General features: G+C 40.7%; 1 protein-coding gene across 2 annotated transcripts in view; it reads left to right on the forward strand.

Annotated features, from left to right (window-relative positions):
* Positions 1–22,050, forward strand: part of LOC127634840 (copine-3-like) — a 320,664-nt gene that overhangs the window by 120,086 nt on the left and 178,528 nt on the right. The window lies entirely within an intron of this gene.

The following is a 22,050-nucleotide window of genomic DNA, read 5'->3' on the forward strand; positions in this document are numbered from 1 at the left end:
CCGTGAAGGTTTGTTCCACAACATTACACTCCTCTTTAAGATATGAATGCGCGAGAGAGACATTTGTCATGAAGTTTGAACGTGAAATGAAAAGCACAATGTTGTGTTCTCTGCACCATAGTGAGCCTCATCCATTATCTGTGATTCCCCAGCCACTTCTTTTCCTTTCTTTCACACTTTCTGTTAGCATTTACTCATCCCCTAGTTTTTCCAAACCTGTTGATGTTTTTTCTTCCATGGAACACAAAAGGAGATTGTTCATGCTGCTCTCTTCTATACAATGAATTTAAGTCAGTCAGTTTAAGTGGTTTTCAAATAAAATGATGGTGAATACATGATGATGGATACATTTTTGGGTGTATTATCCCTTTAATGAACAAAGTCTATATAGACTTAGTCATATATTACCAACCTGTTTTGATACAAAATGATAATGATGCTCACAGCACCTGTTGTTAACAGTGGTTACTCATGCAGACTCATAACTTTTGACTCACATCAGGTTTAAGAAAATGTGACGGACAAACACATCTCCGCAACTGATGACTTATGTAAAAGTGCAGATTCAAAGCATGACACCTTCCAAACTTTTACAGTATTTCCATGAACTTTATATTTATCAGTACACTGCCATTCACACGGATCAATAAAGCCTAAATCTGTGGGAAATAACTATCCAAAAACTACCCATGTGTTTCCCCCACACCATGTGAGGTTCTCTGTCCAGAGTTCCTGTGTTTCATTCGAAGGAACATTTGACCTGTTTCCCAGCTTGACTCATTGTTTCCAGACAGTTAGAACAACCAATGCTCTCCATCTTATTTATTTTTTTGGTTCCTCTGTTTCTTCATCTTTCTATTCCTAAACGTTTCCACATCACACCGTCCAATCTGAAGCTAACTTTTGAAGCCAACGGCCACTGTGTCCATCCTCCCATTCTGCTAGCTCAGCGGTTCAGAGGCCACAAAAAGAAAACAGCATCATCTCCTTTGGAAAATATTATTGGGCACTGGTTGATTTGTTCTCTCTGTCTGACTCTGTAGTGCACACAAACACAGATGACCCTTTTCCGTCTTTCTGGCCCGCCAGCAGTGCGGGATTAGGATCATCCTCCTTCCATCTATGAGTTCATGTTGTTATAGTTTTACATTTTTTTATTTAGTTTTTCTTATTTCAATTTGTCCTTTAAATTTAGTTTAGTTTTCATTAGTTTTCACTATAATGGTATGTCAAGGTTCCAGCTACAAGAATTTGTTTGTTCACAGTGAACGCGAAAAATGCTGTGCAACACAAATCAATCACACCCAATCAGTTAACAGTTACAGGAGCTGGATTTTGGACCAATAAGATTTCACTGTGGGCCAAGCTACTCAGCGCAATAATGGCAAAAATAGAAACCAAGCTATCAACAAAATGTGCCATCACTTGCGGTGATTAGGACCAACGTTTTATTGCTTGTCGCTTTATCACTTCGTGTCTGGTTCGGAGATGGTGTAAGACTGTTAGTTTTAGGCCACATTCACACTAATCCCTTTTCGTTTGAGAACCCCATTTTAAAAAAATCATACAATCATCATTTTCCAAAGTATGTAGTATTGCAGTGATAAAGTGAGCCTTCAAAACACTCGGTGGAGGAACACACCATTTTAGTAGCGCATTCAATGCATTTTCAGATGCAAGTTTTCTAATTTCTGTTTAGTGTTTTAGTAGACTTAATTTTTAGAGAGCAAATTCATTTTAGACATTAATTCATGCATTAACTAATATCTTTAAAATATTTAAAATGCTTTTAAGGCTCAGGTGGTAGAGCAGGTCGGCTGCTAATCGCAGGGTTGGCGGTTCGATTCCCGACCCACACTACTCCACATGCCGAAGTGTCTTTGGGCAAGACACTGAACCCCAAGTTACTCCCAATGGCAGGCTAGTGCCTTGCATGGAAGCTCTGCTGCCATTGGTGGATGGAGTGTGTGAGTGTGAATGGGTGATTGGGACACAGTGTAAAGTGCTTTGATAACCTCTAAAGTTAAAAAAGCACTATATAAGTGCAGACCATTTCTGAACTCGAAGCATGGGAGCCGGGTGCGCTAACAAGGAGGCTAAAGGCTACAGTCTCTAGTCTCGACCACTAATGCACCTTTTAGGCTAGGGGAGTGAGGTTTACACATACCATACAGCTATCACATACCAGCTGGCCCCCATTACAAGAGCCTCACAGATATTGCTTACATATAATACAATTACTATTGATTTATTATTATGAGTAGTAGTAGTAGTATTACAGTGAATATTACATAACTATACAGTAATGATTTGTTTCTGTTGCACTTTTTGAATTTAAATGTAACTTTTATTTTGACGGGCACTTTATTTTTAAAGTGTTTCTGTGTTGTTTTGAGGATAGCTTCTCACTTCCGGAAAAGCAAGACGCTATATGACTCAAAGTGATTATTAAACTGCAAAAGGCTGCTATTTAATTGAATAACTGTGTAGTCTGTATGTGCTTCATGCTACAAAGTGAATTAGCTCTCTGATCACTGTCATCTGCTACAAACAGAGAACTGATGTTCATGATGGTGTTTTCTGTGAATGAGCCAAGGAGCTCTAAAAGGTATGAGCATACCTTATTGGCACAACAGCTGCTCCACACATTGAAAAACGTTTGAAGCGTACAGCACAAGCAAACTGTATTTTTATCTCATAAAATTTGTGATTTGTGATTTAATAATCACGCTAGGACATGACATGATTTTAATTTGTGTGCTAAAGGTTTATGTAATGACATTTGTGCATCAGATTGTATTTGTTATCGAGGCATTTTTATGAGTGCACGTACTTGTGCGCAATATCTGACTCGATCGCAATACCAGTATCGGTATCAGGACACACCTACATTTTATAGTATAGTCTTCTGTGTATATTAAACAAAAATTAATATGTTGTTATTTATTTTGTTTTAGAGTCACAAAAATTGCATTTTTGTTTATTTTCAGTTTTCCAATTATTTAAGTTTTAATTTCAGTCAAAGCAAATGTTTTATTTAGTTTTCGTTAATGACAATAACACAAACTGGGTTATCTTCCTTTCTCTAGCCGGAAAGGAAGTGAAGGGAGAGGTAGAGGGATTGGCTCAGGAAATTTGGGAAAACAAAAGACCTGTAAGTGGGATAGATGTGGAAGATAATGAATCCAGAGGTGTGGAGAGCAGGAGAACAGGAAAATGGGTCATGTGGGAGTTTCTTGTAAAGCTGATGAAGATTAAATTATTAAATAATTATTCTTATGGTTCTCCAGGGAACGTCTGCAGTGGCGTTTTGGCTTACTTGGTGCCTTAGGCAAGATCAGACGTGGCACCCTCTTTAATATCAACAACAGCAACATTAGAAACAGATCAATATTTATGTCCTTTTATATACGCTAAATCTCCTGAAAGTTACATTTGATACTTGTTTAGAGTTCACTTTCACGTCTGAAAATGTAAGTGGAGATTAAGAGTAAAAAGGGACTTAAATATTGATCTGTTTCTCACCCACATCTATCATGTCACTTCTGAAGATAAAGATTAAACCACTAGAGTCTTACGTTTATGCTACATTTATGTGCTTTTTTAGGAGCTTCAATATTCTGGCCAACATTCACTTGCATTTTATGGACCTAGAGAGCTGAAATATTCTTCTAAAAATATTAATCTGTATTCTGCAAAAGAGAAGTAAGACTCCAGTGGTTAAATCTAAATCTTCAGAAGTAACATGATAGATGTGGTTGAGAAACAGATCATTATTTAAATCCCTTTTTATCCTAAATCTCCATTATCATTTTCAGACGTGAAAGTTAAACTAAACTAGGAATCAAATGTGACTTTCAGATGTGAAAGTGGAGATTTAGAATATATAAAGGACTTAAATATTGATCTATGTCTCATGTTGTTGTTGTTCATATTACGTAAGGGGGGTGCCACGTCTGATCTTGCCTAAGGCACCAAGTAAGCCAAAACCGCCACTGCATTGGTTCCCTGGAGAACCATAAGAATAATTATTTAATAACTCAATCTTCATCAGCTTTACAAGAAACTCCCACATTAATCATTTTCCTGTACTCCTGCTCTCCACACCTCTGGACTCATTATCTTCCACATCTCTTACAGGCCTTTTGTTTTCCCAAATGTCCTGAGCCGATCCCTCTACCTCTCCCTTAACCTCCTTTCCGGCTACAGAGGGAAAGATACCCCAGTTTCTGTTATTATCATTAACAAAAACTAAATAAAAAAAATTATTTGACTGAAATAAAAACTAAAATAATTGGAAAACTGAAAATATGTGTGTTTGTGTGTGTGTGGCCGATCAGTTACCCTGTCCTGCTGAGAGTGCTCATGATGGTGAGTGTTGCTGCCCTAGGTGGCTGCCTGTTTTGCCTATGCCAGGATCTGCTACTGAAGCATTGATGTTGATGTGGACGCTCGTACGTTTCTCTGGGCTATTTAGTGGTATCGACATTTAGCTGCATATCCATGTATAGGAAAGGCGGGCTGGAAAGATTTCTCATTATATTAGGAATGTCAAGATACAATTTTATTGATACTTCTTTTTCTGAATTCCACAGTATATTTCAATTTTGTCATCAAAATCCTGTCTAGAGAACAAACCTGCAGAGACCTGTTGTCTCTCTATTTGTCAGGAGGTGAGGTCCAGTGCCATCGCCCGGCGTCACGGAGGACTGCCACACAGCTGGCTGAGGACCAGTCGGCAGCGTGTTTGGGGACCAGAGAGCCAGTTTTTCTCTCTCTTTCTCTCCTCTCTCTCTTTCCCTCTCCCTCCTCTCTTCCTTCTCAGATTCCCAGGAGGCAGGGAAGACCGACGGAAGGACGACCAAGAGGGTAACACATCCCCTCCAGGAAGGGAGGGGTGGAGTAAGTCAGGCTGGAGGTTCCCCCTCCTTAGGCCTGAATCAGGCATAAGAGGAGGAGGGTATGGCCGGGACGTAACGATAGATGCCCGGTGCTGAATAAGCCCAATCATTCAGGAGAAGGATAACGAGGAGGCTGGGACGCCAGTTCAGGAGAGAGAAAGAAGCCCGCAGCAGTATTCATATGTATGTGCTTTTGTCTTATGCTGGAAAGCAGTTTTATGTTGCATTCTATAAATTTGTGTCATTAAAAGGTGACGTTGACTGCTCAGCCAGTTCCTGCCTCCTCCTTGTCCATCCTGTGAACTCGTTTCAAATGTGCTTTAGCATTAGATATTTTCTGCTGAAAAGACCAGTATTGCTGACAACCATTTGTGAGTTATGGTATGCTAGTATGATGGTGTCCACGCCAGGCTTATTAACTTGCTTAACCATAAGATCTGCTTGCATATATTCACATATATATTAAATCAATATATGCATATTTAATAGATTAGCCGGCGCTTTAATCCAAAGCGACTTACAACAGAACAATTTTGTCATACAAATGTCCACAATATCTGCAATATCGCACTGCCAAGCTCTCGAAGTGGCTAAAGTAGTATAGATGGAAGCACAGAAGAAAGAGATAATATTTTATGGATAATAATAGTAATGCTACAAATATAAAAAAAATTATAATGTTAATAAGTGAGTAATAATATAAAAATAGTTTCAAATATGTAAATCTTTAAATAAAAATATATTAAAATGTCAATAATATTATACAATTAAAGTAGATTAAAAGTAATATTTTTAAATAAATAAATGAATAGTATCCAAGTTACAGTAAATTATTGTTGATCATAAGATTATTAAACCTAATGCCTAATTAATGGTAAATAATTAACCTTATTGTAAAGTGTGACTAATAATATAATTCATATTTTACAAATGGATGTGGTATAAAGTATATACTGTATAGTATTCAGTATGTAGTGAGTTAGTAAGTGATTTGAAACAGTATGTGGCCTGTTTGCAGCCTCAATCTCTTTGTTATCAGTATGGGTCACTCTCTTCTGACCCGCTGTCTCACAGTGGCTGATCTCTATTGCTTTCATTGATGTGGCAAATTTACTGTGAAATGAGAAACTTTCTCCTGTGTGGGTTTGACTCTATGTCAGTGTGTGAGCGATCGGTCCATGCAGAATCTCATGAGCTGTCCTCTCCTTTGCCTGCATTGAAAAAAAGACATCTGTCCCGTTTGCAACTGATTTTTCAACTGATTTGCAATTTATCTCAAAGGAATTTAAAGCTAATTACCTACGCTCTCCAATGGGAAAAGTAGCGGATGAAATTAATAACGGTACGAGTGGCAGCACCCATCTGTGGCAGCATCTCAGGGGAAGCAATTAAGACCTTTTTATACAAGCAACAAGTGTCAATTAAAATGAATGGCTGTGAAATCTGTAGCTACAGATGCTGAGAAAGAGTTGGAACATGGAGTGAATCCTTGAGGCCTGAGGCCAAAAGCAATGACTGCAGAGATGGGAGTTTGGGAACACCAACACCACAAGAAGTTATTTTGAGGCTAGTTGGTTCATGAATGTGGTAACTTAATGAAACATTTTAGAACACAACATCTTACCAATGTGAGTTGAATGCTTTGCAATCAGCCTATCTGTATGAGTATGTATATGATTTCAATTGTGTCATTCATTTAAGCTACACAATGAGGACTTTATGGACTTGTTCCATTGTCTGTTACAGCATAATGCTTTTGTAAAGTTGCTTTGAAACAATGTGTGTTGTGAAAAGCGCTATAGAAATAAAAATAACTTTCCGACGTGGCTTATTCTTTGAAAGTCTGCCTAAAATGGCAACATCCCTGAGACTTCTCTCCACTATTGCAGATTAAACTGGTGTTTGGCATATACTGGTCATTGAAATTTTGGACCTGTGAGGAGTCTGTTTCTCAAACTACTGACACTTATGTGCTTGCCCGCTTGTTGTTGTGCATTTTAGCCATCCACTTCCCTCTCCAGATTCGATCCAGTTTGTTATTTCAAGACAGTAGTGCATGGGACAGCCTTCATCTCTCAAAAGAACAATAGACTGTTGAAATTCAAGAGAGATATGTTTCTTTTTTGGCACTTTTGAAACCAACATTTGACTTGACAAGAAATGCAACGGGACCTAATTCTTCAGCAACTAAAAAAACAAAAATAAAACACTGCGATGTCCATACTTCATTATGGCGCAACCATTTTCAATGGTTATAACAAAAAGAAATGTTTCTTATGCACTCAAATTAGCACATTAGAATGATTTATATTATAATTTATATTATTTTAAAATAATAATAATGATTATTATTTTAACACATTATGTTCTTTATTGACTGAAGTAAAAGAACTGCTGAAAATGGGGTTATAACGTAACTTTTTAACTATATACAATTTTTTCAATTAATAACAATAAACAAAATGTATATATATAACAGTAATAATAATTTGCTATTTGATACGATACTGCCCTTCAAAATTCATATGGCTTAGTGTTAAGTGTAAGTTTATAGTGTATAGGGTATAATTTCAGACACACCAAAAGTTCACTTTTTCATTTAAAATACTTAAAATACTACAAATATAGGGTACAATGTGGCTAAAGGCACCCCTTAAGGAAATCTATCCTATTTATTTTAATTGAATATTAAAAAATATTATAGAGTGAGCAACACTTTTTAGGGGTTAAGGCCCTAAATTTGACCTTTTTAAGGGTAAAAGGCCCCTTATGGGTTTAAAGTGATATTATGTAGATACCGGGTCAATAGTCATAGGGCACAATTTATCAACTGATGTAAACAATTTTGAGAACCCAAGATGCTTTTTTGAGTGACAAATTAAGATGATGCTTACCCAAAATATCTACTACATAAAAGTCATCAATTTCCTGTTAATTTCAAACACATTTGACATTTTATTACCTATCAAGTATTCTATAAACTAACTAATCTCTATTATGATTGGATGTGAGCCAATGTGAGCCCACTTTGAACATTTTTCATAACAAATCTATTCATCCCACCAAACAAACAATGTGTTTAATAGGGGCCTTAATCCCCTGCAACAGGGGGATTTCTACCCCAAATGCTATCCTTTCACTTATTGGATAGTTATTGAATTTGTTTATTTTATTTAAAGACATTAATAAAACCCTGAAAATAATAAATTAGTATTTTGTCTCAAAAGACATGTGTTAATTTCAGGGATTTTTATTAGCAACATAAATTTGCAACATTTAAAAATATATAAAAATAAATAAATAAAATGCCTCAAAATCACCCTTTAGGCACCACATGCAAAGATCTCATGGGACAGGAACATTTTCCAGTGTATAGTGGCAAACAGGTGTTTAGGACAGTGCTGTGGTAGTTTTTGCTGCTATTTAGTGATTTGGGAGAAAATAAAATCAATGGAGCCTTTTACCCCATGGGGCCTTTAGCCCCGTTGCACCCTACTTTATACATATATCAATCACCATTCCAATATGTGTAGAATTTCATTACAATACTCATTTCCTTTTTTCCTCCACGGCACACAAAAATAAATCAGACCACTCAGTATGATAACTAATTAAAACACACTATCCTAATCGAACAGTTACATATCACCCAAAACAATATACACCACAACAGCATTCATAACACAGCTTCCTATAAGTCCTGGCATTCATTGCCTTGTTAATTTGAGTTTTGAATATTTCATGAGCCTGTAAATCAACAATAATTAAACCTCAGAAAAGTAGAAAGCAGGAAACCGTCTATGTGCTAAACATCTATTGTTATCTATTTTAATATATTTACTCAATGACTATTGATGAGTCATTTTTTATATATCAGACATGCATTTCTCCCCATGCCAGGTGTCTGATGTGTGTAAACACTTCTCTGATTTACCGCCCCTCCTTTTAGAACTTGTAATTAATGTGTTTCCGATGAGCAAGACAACCTTGAGTCATCTCAGCTGATGAAGTCTCCAGAGACTGAAGCCAATCAGAGCGCAGCTCCTCAGTGCCCCATAACCGTGGCTTTATTATCTTAGATCTGATTTCCATGAGGGAACAGGCTGTGTTTGTCATATATAATGAACATTTGCTAATGACTTTCTACAAAATGTAAAAGGAGAAAAAAATACACCAAATATTTAATGACGAGTGTTAAATCGTAAGAATAGTCACACTTAAAAATATTGTCTGCTCACACTGAACGTGAAAGTGCTGCGCGATGTGATTTAATCGAAGCTAATCCGAAAATATTTTGTTAAATGTACAGTTCAATGTACTCTCCAAAACCCAGCCCTTCAAAGAGATGACATTGTATAAATCCGGTCATGTATAAACTTGTAACATACAATGCATTACAGGTCAAGCTTATATAGTGGAAGTTACCAAAAATACCCAGAATACAATGGAACACACATTTACATTATGTAAATGTATGTGACATTAAGAAATTTCCCTAGTCATTTAGCCTAAAAGGTTATTTCAAATTGAACATAGGCCATGGGCCTAATGAAAATGCACAATAAAGTTTGCAAATATGGAAATAAAAAAAAGCATTTTACAAGCTTGACTTGTAATGTCCTATAAACACTTACAAATATATTATGGATCTGTATAAGAAGACATTGCTTTTGTCACTGTACTTAAAGCATGTGTGCATATATACACAATAGTTTGTAAGTGTTACAAACTATTTTATTTGTGGTTACAATTAATTGTGGTTTATTTTTAAGAAGTTATAACATATTTTAAGGTGTAAGAGACATTGCAAGTGCATTATAATGCATTAGAAATATGGGCATCATTGAAAATAATACCATAATGTCCTTGCAGAATGAACAGTTTATCTTTCTGTTCTACAGTTTAGTCCAACAGCTCTGCCTTGCTGAGTTTTGGATGCCAGTTTACCAAAATGAACATAATGAACAGGTATAAATATTAAATATTTTCATGCAACACTAAGAAATGTTTTCATTAGCCATCAATTATGGTAATGCAAAGACCACAAGTGTGTGTGTGTGTGTGAGAGAGAGCTTGTATTTATCACTTTGTGGGGACCAAATGTCCCCATAATGATAGTTAAACCTCACATTTTTGACCTTGTGGGGACATTTTGTCAGTCCCCATGAGGAAAAAAGCTTATAAATCATACTAAATGAGGTTTTTTGAGAATGTAAAAATGCAGAAAGTTTCCTGTGAGGGTTAGGTTTAGGGGTAGGGTTAGGGGATAGAATATATAGTTTATACAGTATAAAAACCATTATGTCTATGGAAAGTCCCCATAAATCTTGGAAACACAACATGTGTGTGTGTGTGTATGTGTGTGTGTGTGTGTGTGTGTGTGTGGTGAAAAGTACAATTTTGCAATCTTCATAGCATGGAAATGTAAATGCTGACATACATTTTCCTCATCTTAGCTTCTGACCAGCTCTCAGTTATTCCCCATCAACATCCTCAGTGCCCCAATCAAATCATCCTTTTGTCTTCTTCAGCCAAAGAAAAGGTATTGATTGAGATTTTGTCTGTTTTTCTCTTGTTGTGAAGCAAATTAGAAATAAATTAACCAACTCGTCTGAACGTCAGGCAGCCCGGGTAGACGTATTAAAATAATTTAAAGAAGCACCATAGGAGATTCCTGTCGACCGCTGGCCAGGTCTCATTAAATTAACGTAATAATATCCCATTCTAATTTACAATTCCCCTACCTGTCAAATCAAGCTATTGAGCCCAAGATCCACCCTGCTGTCACTGAAAGCAAATGATGTAATGTTTGTTTGAACTCACAAGAGGTGTAATAAATTGATCATATTATCCTCAAGAAAACTAATTTCAGCTATTACAGTATGTAGCTTAAGTCCTCCGAAAGATTCACACTAAACGTGAGGAATAAATGGTCAACATGATCACATGGGAAGTCTGTATGTTGTTTCCGAGTTCCAGTACCCTAGGATCGGCCACATTATGCCAACTCACTGAAAAGAGCCATTTCCTATCAGACATTTTTGCATCTGCTCCAATGTGTTTATCTTCCCTTGTGGCACGACTGGAAGCATGTTGCATCTGCAGGGCGAGGTACTCTGGTTCAGATCCCGTGGTGAAACCAAGAAGTCATTGTGTTTGCATAATCAGAGGTTTAATTTTTCCCTCTAACATTACATTTTTACTGATGGTTAGGTATAGGTTTGGGTTGGGGTTGGGGAGGGTCACTTTATAAAATATGCATACCTCTTCACTGTATTACAGCCTGTATTGCTGAAAACTACTCAGGTGTTCCAATATGTCCCATATGTCCAAGAACACTTACCACTTTGGCAGTGTTTTGCGAATTTCGATAAGCGCAGACCGATTTTAGCTAAAGACAAGTCAGCTAAAAGACTGTTTCTGATTTTACTGTGAGATTAGTCTGAAATGGTACACAATCCTAACACAATCTGGTGGGATGCTCAAACAAACAGCGCCACAGAGCCACAGTATGTACACGTTTAAGGATTTTAACCAACAAATGGCTTACTTTTAGTTTTCTTCAGCTTTAAAATGAGATTTGATGCATATTTGCATGTTACAGCCGTCTAGTCTGCCCCACAGGTCTAAAACTGCTCATTTAGCTTAATCTTTATAATTTCTCCCTCTCTCACCTTTAATTGCTATCTCTTCCTTTCTCTGTTTCTGCTCCCCTGACTCTAATTGTCAGAATATTTGTTACTACGGATTAGGTTTGTGTCTGTGTTAACACTGACTGCCGAATTTCAGACGTTTAAATTATTACCAGTATTGCAAATCACTCCTTTTCTTCTTGCTTCACACAAGAGGTGAAACACTGTCAGGATTCAGCTAGTATTTGCACAAGTCTCTGTGCATTTTAATTTGGTGTGAGATGATTGCTGAGGTGTGTGTCAGTCTGTCAGTGCTGATCTGGAATGCAGCTCTCAGAGCTGTTTTATATTAAAGATTTATTCTGTGGTTAATTGGACATTAATGTAACTAGGGACCATTTGCTGAATATGCCAAAGTCACTTTCAAATATTAACGGCATGTTTTTTATACATTCATGTATTATGTATTAATTAATTGATGTAAAACCTCTATTTCTGCTAACTTTAACCCACTAACTAACCAAACTCACAAATATTTATTTTCTGATTCAATGAGATTAAACTATTTTTTCCCCCCCAGATCTATTAAATTATTAAAAAATACTTCAAAATACAATTCACACTTGAATAATTGAATACCTACCTTCTATGATGAGCATTTGTTCAAAGTTCAAATTCTTTACATTTTTTTTCTGGGTATTAAAGTGGGAAAAAAATTTAAAAAATGATATGATGTAACTGCCCAGAGTCAAGTCAATGTCTCATTAAATCTGAAATTCTTGAAAAAAATGTTGGCATGAGTTGTGCAGAATAATCCTTTATTCATATTTCTTAAAGGAAAATGAGCCACTTTCACATATGAAACCTGGTAAATTGCAGTAAAATTGTTAGATTGCCTTTACTGGTAATTGTACCTCATCTGCTATTCACATATGTGCCAGCTTTCCATCTTTTTTCCATTTGTTAACACTTATACATCTGCACCAAAATGCCATTAAACTATGTTATGCAGTTATTTATTTTATCAATCGACAAATTTCATCATCCTACACCACAACTATCCCATCCTATGAGATGCATGATAGATGTAAACAAACATGCTGCCGTTGATGTTGCTGTCACTCTGTTCTGAGCTCAAAGAAACAGGACGAGGGACGCATTTGGGTGCGGTCTTGGGTGGAAAGACGGAGACTGTGATGTGAGTTGTAGGTGACGAGTGTTAAATGTTTTCTCCACTTTGAGCACTTGTTCGTCATCTCTATTTCTCCATGGTCCAGTGTTGTGGCCATGAGCGGTCAATTTCCATTGGCTGCTCTCCATATGACTGTAGATTTGAGTCCTGGAGCGTCGTACAACACGAGATTTCCTCAAATGTCGGCTCTAAAATATCAAATCTTACTAAATGGAATAACTTCACTATCTGTACAATTTGATGACTTTTTGTGACTTCGGTGGAACTGAATAATCCCCGTCTTACATTAGCACGTCCTGACCTCGTACGCCCTCAAACCGTTAATCTTACGACACTGTTCACACATAGCATCAAAACTTATAATGTCACAACAAGTAATGCTACAACTTCACATTCAGGGAAATAGCCAGAGATAAATGTAGTATTTTCAAAGGGGTCGTGTTTACACATGAGCTCTGAAATGAAAATTGCAGTTAATTTATTGGTAAAGGATGTATGTTTGAAACCAACTTGTGAATATTATGTACAAATCTTTTCTTTGTTTTGTTTATGCTGACAAAAAACATAAGAACCCTTAAGACCCTCAAGACTAATAATCCACTATTTTGACAATTTTATTAAGTTTAACTTAAAAAAAATTTTTTCAATTCAAACAACACGAAAGACGAACTTGAGCCAGCTGTTGCACTGATTTGCACAGAATGGAGGAAATCACTGCAGAAAATAATGATTAGTCAGCGGCTTGTGAGACGTGGGCAATGTTTTCATTTAATTATTTTTCTTTCTTTATTCAGATGTCTTTCTCTGCTCTTTTGTGCTCTTTTTTCAATGGCATTTGCTTAATGCCAGTCACTAGCTTGTCAGAACAGTGAACACACCTGATGATAAGAGTTTGAAATCCATTGTAGCATTTGTGACGGGGTTGTGCAATCTTCTACACGCAGACAAAACAGATTGATCAATGCATACAAGATGCTTGATACATTTCTGAAGCAACAACCCGCTTTACTTTAACCCATCAGACTGATCTTACAGTGAGATTGGGAAGAGTAAGTCGACTTTTCTTTATTTAAAATCAGCGTATACTTATCGAAATTCAGAACGCTGCCCCCCTGTGGCCAAAGTGGTAAGTGTCGTTTGGCGTATGGTCATGTGTGAGTGCCATTTTCTGGGTGTAATGCCTGCAAAGCGAGTTGTTTTCTTCTGTACAGGTACATATAAGGAATGCCTATTTAATAAAGTCTACAACCCAACCCAAACTTATACCTAACCTTAACAATTAGTGTAGGAAAAAAGAGATTTTTGAAGAAACTGAAAGAAATAAGAAATTGGAGGACAAGATGCATTGTGATGCATTGGGAATCGTTTTATAATCAAATCGTTAATCTTTTAATCATATTCGAATCGAATTGTGAGGCCAGTAAAGATTCACACCTCTACTGGTGTTTCGATATTTTGTTTTTCAGTTTCCTGTACCTTTAAAGTTTTCAGACAATTATTTATAAACTCTGTTTTCAATACAGTACATATAGTTTGTTTTAAAGAAGTTATTTGGTTACAATAGCTCTCTAAATTGGCTGTCTGCTCTAAAAGAGAAAATATTCAGTAGTTTTATTCTATCCCGCCACAAACAAAAGAAAACGCTGACTCCATTGAGGGCTATTAATTGCTTTACCATTCGTTCTGCTGATCTCCCGAAGATTAGATTGTAGTGCTTTGTCAGGCGGCCCGCTTAAAAATTGTGATATTAATTATCATTCCACTGCAATTTCAGTGAAGGAAATTATATTTCTAAGAGAATAGTCTACAGTATGATAAGAGCTTCAGGCATATCCAGTATTAGAAAGGAAGTTTAAACATGTTAGTGGCCTCTTGTAGATGTTCTACGACAGTAGAGATTCGGATTGTGGAGTTCACATGAACTTCTGGAAGTAGAGCTCTGTGAGAAACTCAGGTTGTTAGTTTTTAAAGGGTTAGTTCACCTAAACAATTTAATTCAATCATGATTTACTCTCGTGTCATCCTAAACCTGTCTGACTTTCTTTATTTAGTGGAACATGAGTAGAAATGCTGCTTTTCCCATACAATGAAAGTAAATGGTGAGGTTGTCAGTCACTCATCTCCTTTCGTGTTTCACTAAAGAAAGTCATAAGGTTTTGGAGCAACGTGAAGGTGAGTAAATAATGGAAGAATTTACATTTTTGGGTTTATCATCTATATCTGATGGTAGTCACAAAGATGAATGTGATATCACTGTTCTCTTACGAGAGGTTCTCTCGTATTACGTAAGCTAGCTTACGCTAGGGGAAAGATTCATCTTTTCTGAGATATTGAAGCCAAAAAATTATCCTTAATTTTGTATCCATTGTCAACGCAGTGCAGCAGCTGCATACCTTGAGCGGGCTAGCTAGCGAGCTCATTGGTTGCTCTGCGGCAACTGCTGCAGCCTATAGACGTACTTGAGTGAACTCGCGTCCAATGAGAGGCACCCGCGCCGTCACTGTATCAAAGCCCACCAGAATGGGCGTGGCTAGAGTGCATATAAGCGTAAGTTCGTAGGCTGGAACCCTGATTTTCATCTATTCAGCGAAGCTCTTCGCATCTCTGAACTGCAGAAGCCGCGGCGACGTATCCTTTTTAGAGCAAGCTAGTTCCTCAGCGAACTTCACAAAAAGAGCAACGAGCGTCTTTTTAAAGATGCCTCGCACCACCTGCGCCTCATGCCGCGCCCCTCTCAGCGCCGGAGACCGCCACCTCATCTGCGCTCTCTGCCTGGGACTGGAACATGCAGAGCTCGCCCTCGCTGACGGCGGATGCGACCTCTGCGAGGAGCTTCCGATGTTGACCCTGCGGGCTCGACTCGAAGCACTCAAGACCGAAGCCGCCGCGCCGCCTTTCGTTTCGCCGTGCAGAAAGAAGCGCCGCTCCCAAAGGCTGCCGGAACCGGTGTTAGAAGCGACTACCTCGCCGGAGCCTCTCCCTCGAGCCTCGCTTTCACCCTCCCCGCCCCCCCGGGATGCGCAGTTGCCGCCGAGCGGCTGCACTGCTGCCATCTCGGATGACGAGGCGGAGGATAAGGGCTGCTGTTCCATCATGGCTTCGGACAGCGAGGAGTGGTCAGGCTCCCAAGCCTCCTCCTTGGCCCAGGAATCCAGCAGGACCCGCACCGGAGTCGAAGAACAAATAACGTGACTCCTCACACAGGCCGTCGACTGCCTCGGGCTCGAGTGGTCACCGCCCTCTGAGCAGGCTCCCAACAGACTCGACGGCTGCTTTCTTCAGAGCCGTCGCTGCGCGGCGCCCGCGGCCCGGGCCGCTCCCTTCCTGCCGGAACTCCACGTCGAGCTCTCTAAATCGTGGAACGCGCCTCTCTCGGCCAGGAACCGATCCCATGTCTCCACCTCTCTCGCTTCGGTGGACGGCGCCACCAAGAGGGGCTACACTTCCATCCCCCCGGTCAAGGATTCGGTAGCAGCACACCTTTGCCCGCCCTCCGCGAGATGGCGGTCTAAGCCAGTGCTCCCGTCTAAGGCCTGCAGAACTACTTCCGCCTGTGTTGGCCACGCCCCGCGGGCCACCGTCAAAGCTTCGCCCCCTGTCAGTCCCCTTCTCTCAGGCTACTGCAGTGGTGGATTCAGCAGCCAACAAGCCGGTGATACTGCCCGCTTGCCTGCACTCAAATGCCATTTTCACGGCGACCCAAAGAAATCTTGTAAAAAGCAAACATGCCTTACGTGTAGAAAATGTGCCCACAATCCAGTGTTCACCCCTACACACAAGCATTACACTTCCCGTGTCCCTATCAGAGCCCACTCACATAAAGCGGGCACAGCCAGCTCGAGTGTTAGAGTCAATAAACGCGCCCACGAGTCCGTGCGTGCGCCCCTTCTCTGCCCGCTCTGTCACACGGCCAGCAAACACCTCTCTGTATGTAAGTCCCATGCCCGTGACTATGCTCGCGCATCACTTAACAGATGTGACTCTTTCCCCATTCACCTCAATCGGGAAGTCACTCGCAGAACAGCCTGTCCCTGCTGTCTGCGAGCAGTCATGCATAAGCACAGTAAGCGCGCTCACACATTCTGTTCAGCTTGCTGTGTGCGGCAATCAGGGCGACTTGGCCATTCACCCTCTAGCGTTACGCTTCAAAGCGTGGAAAGCTATCCCAGGGATATCCAAATGGGTGTTAAGCACAATAAAACAGGGCTATTTGCTACAGTACGATCGAGCGCGGCTCGGAAACTACTGTGAACACGGAAGCAGCCTGCATGCTTCGTTCAGAAATAGCAAACCTTCTGTGCAAAAGGGCCATAGAGAGAGTGCCACCTTCTCTGAGCGAGTCGGGGTTTTACAGCCGTTATTTTCTTGTCCCCAAGAAAGACGGTGGCCTCAGACCAATATTAGATCTCAGGGTTTTGAACAAGGTGCTCGCAAAAAGACCGTTCAAAATGCTTACAATCAGGAAACTCCTCGCGCATGTGTGCCAGGGGGACTGGTTTATTTCTCTCGATCTGAAAGATGCCTACTTTCAGATTCAGATAAATCCCCGTCACAGGCCATTCTTGAGATTCGCCTTCGACGGCCAGGTTTATCAATACACCGTCCTTCCGTTCGGCCTGTCTTTAGCACCCCGTACTTTCAGGAAGTGCATGGATGCGGCGCTCGCACCCCTGCGGAGTCAGGGCTTGCGAATTCTGAACTATTTGGACGATTGGCTGATTTTGGCACAGTCACATACGGAGCTTCTGTCTCACAGGACAGTTCTCCTCAGTCATCTGAACAGTTTGGGTCTTGCAGTCAATTGGACCAAGAGCTCACTACAGCCCAGTCAGGCAATTTCCTTCCTTGGAATAGAACTAGACTCCATGGCGATGACGGCTCGCTTATCTACACAGCGCGCGCTGAACAGCCTCACGTCTCTGAAAAAATTTCAGAGACTGCTAGGTTACATGGCCTCAGCTGCAGCAGTACTTCAGCTGGGTTTACTGTGCATGCGCCCGCTTCAGCATTGGCTAAACACCCGCGCGTCTCGCTGGGCTTGGGCCACGGACCGCCAGCCGATCAGAGTGACTCAGACCTGTATCTCAGCTCTGCAGCCCTGGGCAGTGGCCGAATGGTATCAGCGGGGAGTGACGATGGGAGCTGTATCTCGCCGAAAAGTCATCTCGACAGACGCGTCCAACACGGGTTGGGGCGCGGTCTGCGAGGGCTCTCCGGTTTTTGGCCTATGGTCAGTTCAGGAAAAGCTCCTTCACATAAATTGTCTGGAAATGATAGCGGTCGAGTACGCGCTCGTGCGCTTCCTCCCGGTCATTCAGGGTCACCACGTCCTGGTCCGTTCGGACAACAGATCTGTGGTATCCTATCTAAACCGTCAGGGCGGTGTCAGATCCAGGAACCTCTTCCATCTGACAAAACGCATACTGAGTTGGTCCCAGTGCCACCTGCGCTCGCTGAGGGCGACGCACGTGCCAGGCCACCTGAACGACGGCCCAGACAGACTGTCCAGAGACAATATTTCCCCAGGGGAATGGTCCCTGCACGCTCAAACAGTCCAGAAGTTATGGAGCATATTCGGCAGAGCAGAGATAGACCTCTTTGCGTCAGAAGAGAACTCTCACTGCCCAGTATTTTTCTCGAAAGCGAGGACGCGCTGGCCCAGGACTGGCCCAACCGCCCGCTTTACGCCTTCCCTCCCGTCTCGCTATTGCCACAGGTAATGCAGAGGATCAGGGAAACGCGTCACTCGGTGCTCCTCATAGCCCCGCGCTGGGAGAATCAGACATGGTTCCCGGAGCTTACGCAGCTGTCACTGACAGCCCCGTGGCCCATTCCAGTGAGAGCAGATCTCCTCTCTCAAGCTCGCGGCACGATCTGGCATCCCCACCCAGAGTGCTGGGCGCTGCACGCGTGGGTGATCAACGACTACCCATCGCTTTGCCAGAAGGAGTAATAAACACTATCATACACGCTAGAGCCCCTTCCACGAGAAGACTCTATGCGTCCAAATGGTCTGTGTTTTCAAAATGGTGCACCGACAGAGACCTGGACCCACGGACATGTGGGGTGTCGTCGCTGCTCGTGTTTTTACAAGAGCTGCTGGATAAGGGCAGATCCCCATCCACGCTCAAAGTGTACGTGGCGGCAGTCGCGGCGTTCGCTGAACCCCTGCATGGCCAGTCACTGGGAAAAATGAGCTGGTCATCCGCTTCCTCAGGGGAGCTAGAAGTATGAACCCCCCGCGCCCCCCATTGGTTCCTATCTGGGATCTTTCTGTAGTTCTCGAAGCTATGAAAGCCCCCCCTTTCGAACCGCTTCATTACGTGGATTTGAAATACCTTTCACTCAAAACCGTTTTTCTAACTGCCCTGTCATCAGTTAAACGTGTGGGAGACCTTCACGCGCTGTCTGTCAGCGCTGCGTGTCTTGAGTTTGGACCAAGTGACTCCAAGGTCATTTTAAAGCCTAAACACGGCTATGTCCCCAAGGTGATCGGTACTCCTTTCAGAGCACAAATCATTTCCCTATCGGCTCTGCCAGCATCCGATAGCGAAAGCGACGCCAATCTCCTTTGCCCAGTCAGAGCACTGAGATTGTATACTGCGCGCTCCGCCTCTTTCAGACGCTCTGAGCAGCTTTTCGTTTCGTTCGGAGGGCACACCAAAGGTTTCGCCGCCTCGAAACAGACACTGTCTAGATGGATAGTGGACGCTATTGCTGCCGCGTACGCGTCAAAAGACCTACCATGCCCGTTAGGCATTAGGGCTCACTCCACTAGAGGCATGGCCTCCTCGTGGGCATGGTCCAGCGGGATTTCCATTCACGACATATGTGTGGCAGCGGGCTGGGCTTCCCCCTCCACCTTTGTCAGATTTTACAATCTGGAAGTGCCCGCCCTGCAGGCAAAACTACTAGCGGTTTAATACGCTACAGCTCCCCTGGTGAGCTGCACTGACGGGACACATTCCACACAGACCGGCACCGCCGCTCTGTCTTTCCCTTCCCACTATGTGCTTATGTATTACACACACACTGGCCCGCACTCTTGCCGGTCAAATATTATTCCCCTACTCGCAAGGGCTCCCCCGGGTCCCCCCACCCCCCCGGGGCTCATGCAGTGGATGCTTGGCGCGCACGGCGTTGACAATGGGTTCCCGTAGCGTAAGCTAGCTTACGCAATACGAGAGAACCTCTCGTAAGAGAACGAATCGGTTACCTAACATAACCTCAGTTCTCTCTACATGAGGGAACGAGTATTGCGTAGCCGGCCGTGCTCGTGCCACGAGCGACTTTCGCTTCATTCAATGAAAACCAGGGTTCCAGCCTACAAACTTACGCTTATATGCACTCTAGTCACGCCCATTATGGCGGGCTTTGATACAGTGACGGCGCGGGCGCCTTTCATTGGACGCGAGTTCACTCAAGTTCGTCTATAGGCTGCAGCAGTTGCCGCAGAGCAACCAATGAGCTCGCTAGCTAGCCCGCTCAAGGTATGCAGCTGCTGCACTGCGTTGACAATGGATACAAAATTAAGGATAATTTTTTGGCTTCAATATCTCAGAAAAGATGAATCTTTCCCGTAGCGTAAGCTAGCTTACGCAATACTCGTTCCCTCATCTAGAGAGAACCGAGGTTACATTAGGTAAACGATTCGTTTTAGCTTTTCATCGTGCCTCAGAAACCGAACTGCAATCTTCTTCAGGTTAAAAATGTCAGGAGATTAATCAGGCGTGACACATTTTAAAAATGTTTAGAGATCATTAAATTTATATGTGTATTTTACCATTAGGGAGGTACAAACCTGCTGTGAACATCAGACAAACAGAAAAACATACAAATTACATTTTTCCTCCCTGAAACAAATTGCAAACTTAAAAAAAAAAAAAAGAAAGAAAATTCTTAATGAGTATAGTTGTCGTTGAAATTTTCTAAATCTCATTAGAACTAGAAACATTTACCTGAGAAAAAACGGCAACACTTCACAATAAGGTTCAATTTGTTAACATTAGTAAATGCATTAGGAATCATGAACTAACAATAAACAATATATTTTTATAGCATAAAGTAATCACGGCTAATTAACATCTGATTAACACTGTTAATTAAACATCTTTGTTCAATAATTATACATGTTAGTTCATAATGAAAGTACTCATGGAAACAAATACAACCTTTATGTTTTTAAATGAATTAGTAGATGTTGAAATTAACATTTACCAAGATTAATAAGCAGAAAAAATATTGTTCATTGTTAACTAATGTTAAAGATTTAGTCAATCATTGACACACAGTTCACAGCAATCCATTTCACAAGTGAATTTGTCAATCAGTTTGAGATTTATTATGAGGGCTTGTTTAAGGATTCGTCAATGTACAGCTGCGTCAGACATGCTTGTGTAGCGTCTCGGGTGTGTTGCATCATAAACATAAAATGTTGTCATTTTAAATATAGTTTAAAACTCAATCTTTAAACACATCTTGAGATCCCTTAGTTCGCATTTGCACTCCTTCAAGTGTTTTGAACGCAAGAACGTAACGAATGTCTGTGTTGTGCTGTCTGGTCTATGCGTTTTCTTCACTGTATAAACTGCGTGTTGCTCATACAGCTGAAATTTCAATTACTGCCCTCTGGTGTAAACAGGTGGTACTACAAGCTTGCATTTCTCAGGAATCTTCCTTATTATGGTGCGATTAATTGCATAAATGTCAAATTAATAGCATTGAATTAACGCGTAAAATAAACAGCCCTATAAAGAATACAACCTTATTGTAAAGTGCTACCATCCCAAAACACAAGATATAAAATGAAAATTTTAAGATTAATTATTTGTTTACATTTTGTCATTGTTTCGTGACGAGTTGTAATGTCGTGTCAAACACAGTTGAGGTTTCATACTGTATTATTGACACTTTAGTAATATTATATAATTTGAGAGTGAATAACGACTCACATTTTTATTGTATCGCTACACATTTTGTCTTCCTCGGAAGAAAGGAAGTCATACAGGTATAGAATAACATGAGAGTGACTAAACAAGGACAGATTTTAATTTTTTTTGGTAATTATCCTTAAAAACAAAGAAACAAAAAAAAAATTGCATGATCAGAAAGTTTTAAAGTCATTCACCTCTTTGTTCAAGCATCCCTATTTTACTTTCTTTTATTTCATTCTGTCCTTCATTCCTTCCTTTTTTAACGTATTCATCTTTATCTCTCTCCCATCCCCCCTTATTTCTCGCTGTGTTCTGAGTATATTAAATGTTTCAACTGCTTCGATCACAGTGGCATGTTAAATTCGGCAGAAATTATCACTCGTTTGAGCAGG

This window comes from Xyrauchen texanus, chromosome 42 (assembly GCF_025860055.1).
Source record: "Xyrauchen texanus isolate HMW12.3.18 chromosome 42, RBS_HiC_50CHRs, whole genome shotgun sequence".
In the NCBI taxonomy this organism is placed as follows: domain Eukaryota; kingdom Metazoa; phylum Chordata; class Actinopteri; order Cypriniformes; family Catostomidae; genus Xyrauchen; species Xyrauchen texanus.